General features: G+C 38.4%; 1 long non-coding RNA gene across 2 annotated transcripts in view; it reads left to right on the forward strand.

Moving 5' to 3' along the window:
* The first annotated feature begins 420 nt into the window (after nt 1-420).
* The window catches only part of LOC144230084 (uncharacterized), a 202,537-nt gene continuing 189,917 nt past the window's right edge, over nt 421-13,040 (forward strand). For both annotated transcript variants that reach the window (XR_013334684.1, XR_013334685.1), the window contains exons 1-2: nt 421-484; nt 6,378-6,668. This is a non-coding gene — a long non-coding RNA (uncharacterized LOC144230084). The remainder of the gene's footprint in view (nt 485-6,377; nt 6,669-13,040) is intronic.

Consider the following 13,040-nt stretch of genomic DNA (forward strand, 5'->3'; position numbering starts at 1 on the left):
CTAATCCTCCTGATTTATGTATGTGTGTACACACACATATTATTATATATAATATACAATATATTATATATAATATAATTGGTTTTTAATGATAATAATATCACCTTCCAACAAGGTGAAATAATTTGGGGGGGGGGGGGAAGCTGAAATCATGCTTACTCCTTCTCGAAGACATAACTGGAGGCTTTTAAGCAAACACTCCAGAGTCAAGTTTGAATTGAAGATTTATAATTGGTTGAAATATTTAAAATCTGGTCAAATCACTGAAATCCCTCTTCCTAAGTCCCTTCCATTTCCCAGTGGAAGCTCTGAGATATTATACATGTTCTCTGATGTCATAAACTGCTGATGTCAGCCTGTTTGTTCTCTCCCCTTGGCCCTCATTCTCTCTGGTATATCTCCTTTTGATATGATAGCTCAGGGTTAAGACCAAACCAATTGTTCAGTTTGGACTTTGCTGTTTACTACCTGTATCAACAAAATGGTAAGAGTGCTAATTTTGTGGTTGTTAATTTTTACATTTTTCATTGTGTCTGAATAATCAATTGAGAGTTTATGAGAGACCCATTTGCAAAGCACTAGTTTACCTTCTCCTTCAGGAAGAAACGGAGCTTTGAGGTAGAGATAAACTGGGCATTGATTAGGTACACCTCTCAACTCCCCAAACTGTGTTTCACCCTGAAACCAAATTGAAACCGTACTTTCCCTCTATACCGTGCCCAGTGTTATGATAAATTTCTTTTTTTTCTCCTGATACAAGAAAATGAATTAGTCATACTTCAGGTCCAGGGCTTTTGATGGTGGATTTCAGATATGCCAGTGAATTAAAAATAATTATGTGCCAGGCAATAAATAGATGCTCTCATTTAGTTTTTTTTCCCCTGAATTTCTAAAAACAATAAAGCAGCTGAGGCAATAATACCAGACTCTCTTTTCTCCTGGGTCTTAGGATGAAATAACCCCATAAGGAATTTTCTTTACCCTTCTTTCTGGTGAGTAGCTCTTGGAGGAAAGGCACAGGTAGAAGCTGGTTCTGCTCATGTGGACATAGGTTGTGAGAGGCCCTTTAAATTCTTTGAACTCTAGATGTAAACTAGACCTTTTGAAATATATATATTACATCTACTATATCAAGAAAAAGCCCCAAGACCCAGTAGGATCTTGATATCATTTGGATCTTAAATCTATTATTCAAGTCCTTTAGCTCCTCCAGAGATGGGAAGGATGTTTCTAGAAAAAAATCATAACATCAGGCACACTGTAAGCTACATCTATCCCAAAATATGACATGTATGATTCTTGAAACAGGGATGGACAAATAGGTGAAGGGGGCTTGGAGACTGATGATATTACCATCTTTTTTTTTCTCCTTTGTTCTAACATAGCAAATAAATGTGTGTGTGTGTGTGTGTGTGTGTCCCATTTAAAAACTGTTTGATTTGCACAAAGCATGTGGGTTAGCCAAGAAAAGTTAAGAGAAGTGGGAAATAAATGGAGTTAGCCCATATGAGTCATTCTACACCACCTGTAGTACATTGTACCTGGAAACACTTAGAAAATGATTGCTCTCATGATGGTGGATGGTTCTGACACCCTTCAGAGGCTTCTTGCTCCCTTATTTATATCCTTCTCCTGATTTTTAAATGACCCTTGTCACTCCATTACACTATAAGGTATCACTGTCTTCATCTGTGGTGACCTCTTCATTCCAAAAGTCAATGGTATTGAGTCTTTTGAGGTGAGGTGGAGGGGAATGCTTTATTCACAAGAATTAATATTTTTAATTTGGTTCCTCAAAAATTGCAAGTTTTGATTTTGCCTTTTAAATTTCTAATTGTTCCTAAACCTTGAAAAAATTGAGAATAAATCTTTTTAGAGATTCTGTTGGAGCGTAATTCAAATAGCATTCATCCCATTTCATATTTAAAATTCTATACATATTTAAGCTAATCAGAGCCTAAAGATTGGGTTAATCACCTTAGCTCTTTTTTTTTTCACTTTTGGACAACTTTATAATTTATTAAATTATATTACTGTCATGTCTGTTATGTGCCAGGTATTCTTATAACATTGAGAAAATATAATTTCCATGCCCTAATGAAGTACTTATATCAGTGGGAGAAATAGAAAATAGAGTTTCAAGTGAAGGAAACAAAGTACAGGACCAAGCCAGGAATGACCCTGAAGGATAGGGAGACTGTATAAGACTGACTAGAGAGCAGGGTGGCCCAGAAGAGACCAGAGTGGTGGCCACAAGCCAGAGTGTATGGAACTCCGTAGACCAAGGCATAGAGTATGGATCCTAAACCCGCTGGGGACCATTCCTGCTTATTTAAGAATTCCTATCCCAAAGTTATCAGAAGAACCTGCTTCATTGTCACTTCTTTCTGGAGACCTATTAGGGCTTCTCATATGATACCATATTTTATTCATTATAAGATAAAATTTTTAAAATATTTTTTACATCACTGAATTTGGAATATGACCAGCAATTGAGAATGTCTTAGCATAGTGTCATAGTTTATTTGATATCATTTGTCATTCCTAATGGTAAATAAAATAATGGAGCATCTTATTGTGGATGTTTTTGCTTTGCTAAAATATAATGTGTCCAGCTTTCTTTTTAAAAAAATATTTAAGGTTTATTTGTGTGTGTGTGTGTGTGTGTTTGTGTGTGTGTGTGTGTGAGAGAGAGAGAGAGAGAGAGAGAGACAGAGAGACAGAGTACAAACAGGGAAAGGGCAGAGAGAGAAGGAGACACAGAATCCGAAGCAGGCTCCAGCCTCTGAACTGTCAGCACAGAACTTGATGCAGGGGTCAAAACCATGAACTATGTGATCATGACCTGAGCTGAAGTCTGGTGCTTAACTGACTGAGCCACCCAGGCACCCCAAGTGTGTCCAGCTTTCTAAAATGGTTTACAGGTGACCTCTCTTTCATCTCCCTAGCCTCATGGTGACCTGATAGAACAGAGCCACCATCAGAAGCTTTTGAGTATGCCTTTCAACCACACATACTTGAGAATCAGTCCTCCTAATTATACATTTTCATGACGATTGATTGGAAATAGGAATGTAGCTCATAGCTTTGGAGCACAGTTTGTCACATGCAGAGTTAAGTGGGCCACAAAGTTAATGAATCCATTACTCTGACTTTGTTGCTAGTTTGCACTACCTGATCTAAGCAGATAATACATGATGTGTGGGTTTGGCATATTTTTCGAGTTTGTGTTTAACTTTGATGGTTCCTGTAGTCCCTCGTGATGTTTTGAAACCATGTATGGGATCCAATTTTTGTGACTGGAACTGTGGAGTTCCTCTATTAAAATAATTGGTCACTTTCTATGCTGTAGATTCTGAGAGCCTTGAGGGCAGGGACTATACCATTCATTTCTGTATTTTTAGTGCCTACGAGAATGTGTTGCTCATGGTAGATATTCAATAAAAATGGATTAAGTGGATGAGAGGACTCAATTCATGACTTCTTGTAACTTATGGTCTTAAGAATCGCTTACTTCTTAACATATTGAAAAGTTAAAGAGATTCCTAGTTTAGTAGGGCCAAACATATATATGCTACATCTCACACGTAATAATAAAGTGGTTCTCTTTATTCATACTTATACACTGATTCATCTTATTCTTGGACTCCCATTTCTGCTGACAACAGAAAATATTTAAATTTCATGTTTAAAATTAATCTCTTCAGGTATAAAACAATCTTTGGGTAAATATTCAGTCAGCTCAGAGTTCAGGAACTTATCAAGTCTATTTTTTCTTCTTTAAAATTTTTTTATTTCTAATTTATTTTTGAAAGAAAGAGAGAGACAGTGTGTGAATGCGAGAGGGGCAGAAAGAAAGGGAGACACAGAATCCAGAGCAGGCTCCAGGCTGTGGACTGACAGTACAGAGCCCATGTGGGGCAAACCCATGAACCAGGAGATCGTGACCTGAGCTGAAGTCGGACACCTGACTGACTGGGCCATCCAGGCACCCTTAACTCTATTTTTTCTTCTTAAGCAGACTGTTTCTTCTTTCCCAAGATGACATCATTGGGGAAGTGTCCTTGGCTCAACGATATACTCTCTTTCTTAGCTGGCCTCCAATAAGATGTTAGTGCATCAGTTCACTGGGTGTCTGGGCAAGTGATATTTGGTAGGCATGTTTTGGTTGTTTAGGGACATCTTATTGGTCCCAAACTGCCATGATGTGAGAGGTTCTGAGCCAAAGAAGCCATGCATATATATCCCAGTTGACATGAACTACAGATGACTTCTCCAGTTGATAGCTACCACTGGCGGCCAGACATCTGAGTCTTAAAATACTTGACCTCATCTTTTAAGTCATCCAACAGGGAGCAGAGCCAAACTGGCCATGTTGTATCCTCTCTAAGTTTCCAACCTACAGAATACATGAACATAATACGTGGTTGTTTTATGCCACTAAGTTTTGGAATAATTTGTTATGTAGTCTTAGTTATGCAACTTTTTCTCCCTGCTCTTTCTTCTACTCCTTCGCTTCCTTCAAAATATAAATTTCTTCAAAGATTCAGAATACTTGAAAGACAGTTTTAAAAACAAGGAGTATTTCTTCAAGACCGTAATTAATGAGTGTTTTAATTATGGGGTGTTTTGAAAATATGTGTTATGAAAAGGCATTCACCGAAAAAAAATTTTTTTAATGTTTTTATTTATTTCTGAGAGTGAGAGTGAGAGAGAGCATGAGCAGGGGAGGAGCAGAGAGAGACGGTGACACAGAATCTGAAGCAGGCTCCAGGCCCTGAGCTGTCAGCACAGAGCCCAAGGCAAGGCTCAAACCCATGAACCGTGAGATCACGACCTGAGCCGAGGTCAGACACTTAACCAACTGAGCCACCCAGGCTCCCCAAGCGTTAACTCTTTTTTTAATTTTAAATAAAAGACTTTTGTTAGAGCCTAATTGTATGAAGTTTTTTTGTTTGTTTGTTTTTTGTTTCTGGTTTTTTTTTTTTTTTTTAAAGCTCACGACAATTCCACCAGCCTCACCCCAGGCCAAAAGCTATTTTCATTAGAGAAAAAAATGTTTTTCATTTCCTCAAATGGTAATATGTGCACCCAAGTAAGTACAAAGTTGAAAGTCAGAAGTTGTGATACAGCTGGCTGCATTACTTGATCTCTATCTGAATGTTAGTCGCAGGATTATTGGAGTTCGTTGTCACAGCAGGGCGGGGAGAGGACATGGCAGCATCAAAAGGAAATTACATTTGCTAAAAAATATGGGTGAAAATGTCCTCAGCAATTACCACAGGTCATCTGTGCTGCACACAGCAAATGGCAGAGAAAAAGGGCTTCCTGCGGTAAGGAGCAGAGACGAGGATTAGAATTGGGCTATTGTGCTGTGCGGAATCAAAAGGGACCCCCCAGGATGCAGGCTTGGAGTAAACAGTGATATTAGTATAATGGGCTGTAATAAATTACTAGCGGTTTGAAGATTTCTGTTTCATTGTTTCAGGTCAGCAAAAATACCATCATCTTTCCTTGCTTTGTGTCATCTGCACTGCCCTTTTAGACCCAGATGAGTCCCATTCTATTCCAGCTGGCTGCCTTCAGATTTTTGAATTAGCACTCAATATATTTTAATTCAATTTGGAAACTAATGGATGCCTGAACTTATTTAGCCCATCCATTCAAGCATCTTGAAGTGCATTTCTGATTGAGGCAATTTTTCTAATTACAATTTTAATTCTTCATTTTTCTATCTCTCAAAAAATTAAACTCTGCTCTATTGGTGACTGTAAAACTCTAAGTAAGCAGTATAAGAAAGTAGAATCTAAGTGGTTCTTTCAAATTTTTTTTCTGGTAAAGTGGAGAGGTAAGTATTAAATAATGTTAGATTTATGTCAGTTGTAACAGTCTTGTGTATAACTCAGCTTCTTTTTACTTCTTCTTATGGGTAGTCTCAAGGTCAAATTGCGGTTCTCCACCAGAAAAAAAAAAAACAGATGAAATAAAGACCTAGATTGACATGGTTAACCTATTAGAGAGGTGTTTTCTCTTGTTACCTAGTTTCCAGGGGATTTAAAACGGTTCATATATTTGCATTTTAAGGACAAATTCAGCATCTTTCTGCTTCAGTAAGCTAAGTGTGTATTCTCCATGTCCTTTGTTTTGCGTTTTGAAAAGCTTTCTTCACAGTGGGCGAGAGACACTGGAAGCCAAAAGAGAAAGTGAGATACTGCTCTCTACACAGTAACAGCAACAAAATGTTATTTTGCTGTTTGTTAACAAGGGTAAAGTATCTGGCTGGCCTTTAGTGGAGCCATGTTTAGTCAACTAGAGTGTATGGTGGTAGCTCTTTGCTGGTATGCTTATCAAACTTTTCCTCTCTACTTTTTGGGTAGTTGACCAAGGGCCCTGAAAAAAGGAGTGGCTGCAATCATGGTCAGGCCTTGGTTCCCTGGCAACAGAAATTAATCCTAAGCACGGACGCATGAACCATGCAACGACCAGCAGAGTCCTCAAGTGATATTGGAACACAGACACTGGGAGAAAGAGGCTCACATCTTCTGATAAGGGTACTTGGTTTTTTTTTCTGTGGTTCCCATGTTCTCTGCCATTCTAACTTCAGAAGAATGACACATAAATGCAAACAGAAACAATGTGGTGATGGAAGATGGCTACGGAGAGAACAGGTATGTCTCAACAACCTGGAGTTACTCATTTTTTCCCCTCCTCAAGTCTTAGACTTTTGCAGCCTTTCCACTAATTTTGCAGTGTACTCCAGTATTCAGCTATGTTACTAACATGTTTCTCTTCTGCAAAGGTTAGCCTGAGTTGGGTTTCTGTGACTTGAAATTAAGTCATTTTTAAATTGGTATGCATAGGAAGGGGGATGTATGTGGGTGTGCATTTTCCTCTATCATGAATGATAAAAGGGAGTGTTTTTAGTACTCTTATCCTCTTTCTATAATTTAATTCAAGGGATCTTTATTAACAATCTACTCTGTACTGTTTACTGAGGTTGCAAAGACCAGTAAGAAAAGCATTTTACTCTTTATGAGCACACAGACTCTTTAGGGAGACTGACATGTAGATAATCACAGAATAAGCCATATTACCTAAAATATTCTGCAGAGCACTAGCCATACAAGTTATTTTGTGAAGAATGGGATTCCTGGCTTCAAGACTTTCATGACTGTACAGATTTGAAAAATATATTAAACTACAATCTCTTTTTAAGTTTCACAGTGCATAAAAGACCTGAGAAATATTACAGAAATGCTACCTCTTTAGCTAAATATTTCACAATTTAATGAAAATGAAAACCCTGGTCCCTAAATGACCTATTGATATTCCATGCGACTAGAGCTCCTCAGAAAGTATTTGAATAGAGATAGCTATGGGAGAGTGGAGATGGGAGAATTAATTCACCTTTGGAGGGGATGGAAGTGGCTTCAGAAAGGAGGTAAGAATTTGAATTGGGCCTTAATGAGTGAGGTCACCAGCTCAGTAAAGGGAAAGGGTATTCTGGAAAAAGTTACAAGATGTGAAAAGGCAGAGATATAAAAATAAAACTATGGTTTACTGGGAATGTATAACATCCCACGGGACTCCAAAGAGTACAGATGGAATAATAAGAAGGAAGAGATAAGAAAGGAAAGGAAGATCGGGCAAATGTAAAGTGTCAGGTTAAGACAGTTGGAGCTCATGCTATAGTGAAAAGCTACTGAATGTTTTTTCTTCTTTGAGGCATACATTTTCTTTCAATCATAATATAGCACTTAAAATTTTGGAAGTTTCTTTTTTATTATCTAGGGCACTTTTTCCCACTGAAGTGTTTAAAATTTTGCTGATTGGCAGAGTGAACAGACTAAAATGGAGGGATCTGGTTTAGAGAGAATGAGTTTTGTTTTCTTCTATTCTCCAAAAGTTTATCCTCTCCACTATTCTATCTTATTTATATAGAGCCTAGTTTTAAATTGGAACATGGTTGGTGATAAACAATTAATACCTTCTGGTGTTAACCATTAAGGATATTTGCATTTTAATAAGCTCTATTTAAGATAAAAATTATTGGAAAGTCCCCTCCAATCCATTATACCAGTTTAAATTCCTCTGAAACTGATTTAGAATTCCATCTCCTCCCACTAACATCTTTCTCATCAACTCCAACCCACTCATTCATTTAATAAGTATTATCTGAGTGCCTGATGTCTGTTGGAGCCTGTTAGGCCCTGTATATCTGCATTGGGAGAGCTCCCAGTCTCAGTGATTTCTGAGTCTAATGGGGAGACAGAGAAGCAGACAAATTCCAATATGATACTATGATTAGGGTAGATATAATACTCTGAGGAAGAGTTAGGTAGAATACCTACCAGGCTTGTGGTGTATACCTCTGCCTTTCTGTTTGTGTGAGAGCTTCAGACAAAGCTCCATGAAGATACGACATCTAAAACTGAATGTAAAAGAATGAACAGGAATAATCCAGGCATAAGAAAGTGAATGAGTGTGAGGTTGTTCTGGGCAGAGAGAAGATAATGTACTAAAGACCAGACAGGAAGACCTAACTGTTCAGTTTGGCCTTGAATACAGGGAGGATTTGTAGGAGATTAGGACTGAAGAGGCAGGCAGAGAACAAAGGACTCTCATATTATTTAAAGTCATTTGATTTTTGTCCTGAAGTCTATGGGGCATCATGAAAGTGGTTTAAGAAGTGAATCAATTTGTATTAAAAAATACTATTCCAGGATAAGTATGTGGAGTGGGGCAAGAAAGGAAGCTACAAAAGCTTTGTGGAAATAGTCAAAGCTAGAGATGTTGGGGCCCCATCCAGGAGAGAGGCAGCGGTGATGGGAAGAATGAGTTGGAGAGAGATGGAGAATGGGCAGAAGATGGGATTTGGTCTTTGGTTGCATATAGAGATGAAGGGAAGGGGGTTATGGAGATCTGAAAGGATTTTTTTTTTTTTGTCTGTAGCATCAGTAATCTTTAAATTTATCAAGTGTCTGACAAGTAGAAATATTTTCTCATATACTTATTCATCCTCTCATTTTGTTTTTCTTCTTTTACCATCTAAGCATAAGCCTCATAGGGCACAAGTTTATGTTTTAGGGAGCATCACAGAAAGCACAAAGTGGATGCTAAAAAGAAAAGTAATGAACACTTACAGTTTTTTTTTTTTGTGAGAAGAATCATATTCTTTCATCTTTTTTGTTAGAGTAAAAGTGATAAGTGCTGTTTGCCACACTGAGATTTGGGAAGGTATTTTTTTTTTCTACTTAAGTACAAACTAATAGCATTTAATCAGATAATTGAACTTCTTTATTACTTTATCTGGATGCTTTATAAGTATTTTTGATTATTCCATTTTCTCTTCCAGTTGCCCTCTACTGTAAGCTGATGAAGTGCTTTTTCTCTTCTCTCACTAATCATTGCTGTCATCTCTGGCAGAGTTACCACTGATTCTCACTTTTCACGTCTAAGGCTAACTCTGTCTTGTGGGAGCAAACTAGGTATGGAGGATTTGATCTAGGCCTTCTAAAATATAAATGATGAAAGGAAGGGATGCTTTTGGTATATAAGAACACCCCAGCCATAGCTCCACTGAGCTTTGCACACTCATTAATCAGAACAAGGAGTCTTGGAACCTTCTTTGCTGGCTGCTTCGGAAGTGTATGCCTCGTTCTGAAAGTCTAGCTAAGCAGAGATTCTAGTGTGTGGGCAGAAGTGGGAAAGAAAGACCTGCCATTTGTTTGGTACTTGCTGTGTGACATTCGCTGTGCCAACCACCTGCTTAATTAGATATCTCTTTTCACTTTAAAGTTGAGCAGAATGATGCTTAGAAATTTAACCATCCTGCTCAAAGCTAGACAAATAGCAAAACAAAACAAACAAACAAAAAAACCCCAGGTAGGATTGAAACCTGGGTCTAATCACCTTTTCTTGCTGCCCCTATTCTTAGTCTTTGCAGTTCTTAAAGTAATCAGCTAGGCCCAAGACAAAGTTGCTCAGGCTAAGCCCCACAATGCAACTAAATTTTTATGTTCCGCTCTCTCAAAAAGGGAGGCCTTGGTTAACCTGTGAACACTTTCTGGCTCAGCACATGTTGCCTGACCCAGTTCCAAGACTTTTTGTTTCGTAGAGGGAAAGTAGCCCTACTTTAATCAGCAAATGCCAAGTATAACTTCCTTGTTCTGTGTCACTTTGTCTATAAAAATCTCTCACCTTGTATGACTTTTTGGAGCTCCTTTCTATCTACTAGATTTGACACTGACCGATTATGAACTGCTGAACAAAGCCAATAATATCTTTAAAATTTACTCAGTTGAATTTTGTTCTTTAATATAGTTGATGGGTTAAAACTCAATGCAGTTATTTATAGTGCTGAGTTTGTGAGCAGCCCTGTGGTGAGGAGAAGGACCCAGGAGAAGACTGAACTGTCCCTTATTCTGTTATGGACATTTGGAGACTATGTTTGGGGTTCTGTCTCTGTTGCCTTCCAGGTCTCTTGATTTTGAGCAATTCATTAAACTGACTTGGGCTTTGCTCAGGGTTGCTGTTTCTGGCTGTGAGTTGGTACAATGTACAGAAGCAGTGGGAGGGGAGGGTAGCTGATTATCAGTCCCGAAACAAGGCCGCATTTGCCCAGAAGTAGCTAGCAGATGAGGTAAAATCTTCAGAATAGGGAAAATCCTTAATGAGGAAGATTTCTCTTTTAGGCGGGTTTAACAACCAGGTGTATTCCCTGTAACATCTTATAGGATCACTCTTGCTACTTGGACCAATGTCCTAGGTGAGGAAATGTATTTCAAGATATTTTGACAGCAAGAATGAGTACTACAATTTTGAATTTTATAGAATGAAGATTTTATTCCTAGCTCCACCACTCCCTAATTTTATGACCTTGGGCAAGTTACCTCTATAAAACTGAAATTCTTTGTGAAATGGAGGTGATGATAGTACCTACCTCATAGGCTTGTGAAGTTTAAATGATTTAATAGATCACAAGCGTTTTGGGCAGTATCTGATAGAGCTCACATTTACTGAGTACTTACCACCGTGACTGTTATTTATCTTTTGTATCTTTGTGTCTGCCTCCTGAAAAGGAGCATCGCTCGCAAACAGTAAATAAGTTGTCAGTTTTGACTTTTCACCATTGGGTGTGGTGTCTGTTTCTCTGTATTACTTTTTTTTCCTGTTAGCAGGACTTTTTTTTTTTAACTGAGCCCAAGTTGACTTAAGCAAAACAATAAGAAAGTTGGGGGTGGGGGCAGATGGCTGTTATATGCATCTAAGCCAGAGCTTCAAATGATGTTGGACTTGCTTTCCACCAGGTAATTCTGTTTTCCTCTCTACTGGCTGCATGATTAGGCGGGCTTTTTCTACTCTATAGGCCCATTGGCTTCTGGCTCACATCCCCTAGTTAATCTTCAAATCCAGCAGAAATCCCGTTTTTCTTCCCAAGCAATCTAACAGAAGTCCCTGAACTGAGTCTGTTTGCCTTCTTGGAACATGTGTTTATCCCTGAATCAAACTCCCTGGCCACAGTAGGAGAGCTTTGATTGGCCAGGTCTGGAACATCTGCCTATTCCTGGAGCTGGGGGAGTGGATGGGGTCAAACAGCATTCAGAATGGGAGACAGGCAGTTTCTCAGAGGAAAATAAGAGTGCTATTGCCAGAAGAAGAGAGAAAGGGTGTTGGGAAGGCAAAAAATGACACATGTCCATCACATGCCCCCTGCTCTTTTAGTTTACTTTTGGCTTTTGAAATCTATGAAAAAAAATGGACCATCTTACAATAATAATCCTTTAAACTGTATGGAAAAGTTTATATTGTAGATCGGGAAATATGTAAAGTAGTAGAAGAAACAATGATTTAGGATTTTTCTAATTGTGTATCTGCCTCAAATGAGTTGTGTGAACATTGGGAAGCACTTGTCTTTAGACTGAGGAGGCTGGGAAAAATCTGTAAGTATGCTTTCATCGCTAGTGTTCTATGATGTCATGAAATAATACCCATTATTGCCAATCACTGTTACCTTTTTCTTTTTTTCCATCCCAAAGTGGCAAATGGTATATGCATACCTTGACACACTTTCAAATATCATAAAATCTTTGATCTGTCACTTAAAAAAAAGAAAACACTGATAAAAGATGCTAGCTTTCCTGTAAATTCTTCTAGAATAAAACCCCCAGGTCCTTAATGGAACATGTTACGTTAGAAGAAAGTCAGGTTTCATCTTTTGCTCTCTTCTTTCACCTCTGCTCACCTTTGCCTTCATGTACAAACAACAGGAGTGAGGAACTAATATTTGACCAGGATAGAGTAACTCTCAAGGTGACCTTGGAAGTTATATACTGCGGATGGAAGAGCCACTCATCTTGGTTTTCTAAATGACTGTATCAAATGTGACCTCTCTTGCCCCTCCCCACATCCTCAGTCCTCATCTATCCCAAATGACTTGGAATTGCCATGGATGGTTATGTGAGCAGGAAATAATCTTCTGTTGTGTTGAGCCACTAGGCATTTAGTTTAATTTCCTAATGCAGCCTAGTACACGTTAATAGAAAGTATTGTGGGTTGTGGAAGGGGATAATAATGGTTAGATGTCACAAATGACAGGTGTATGTGTTGGCACACATCATGTTTTATTTTTATTGGATTTCTTGCCAAGAATTAGAAGACCCTGGCAATTATTTGGCAAAATTAGAAGACCTGACAATGCTGAGACTTCATTTCCCCATGAAGGTAGTTTTCTGGAGCTTGGTAGTGTGGCCTCTATGGATGCCCCTATGTGTCTAAGCTTTCAAGTTTTCTACAATCCCCACCCTTGCTTTCTACAATCCCTGACCTGGCTGGCTTCACTCACTATTTTTCATGACCTCTGTAGGTATTTGAGTTTACATCCCTCATCGAAAGGATGAGCCACCAAATGCTCAGAGGTTGGCTCTAAAACTGTAGTGACTGTGAATACAACAACTTGGGAACTTGCCTCATTTAGGAATAAATTCTGCTGGGGCATTCTAAAAGTTCTATGTAAAATATGGTGGTTGGTAAAAAAAAAA

The sequence above is a fragment of the Crocuta crocuta genome, unplaced genomic scaffold (assembly GCF_008692635.1).
Source record: "Crocuta crocuta isolate KB4526 unplaced genomic scaffold, BGI_CrCroc_1.0 scaffold360, whole genome shotgun sequence".
NCBI classification, from domain to species: Eukaryota; Metazoa; Chordata; class Mammalia; order Carnivora; family Hyaenidae; genus Crocuta; species Crocuta crocuta.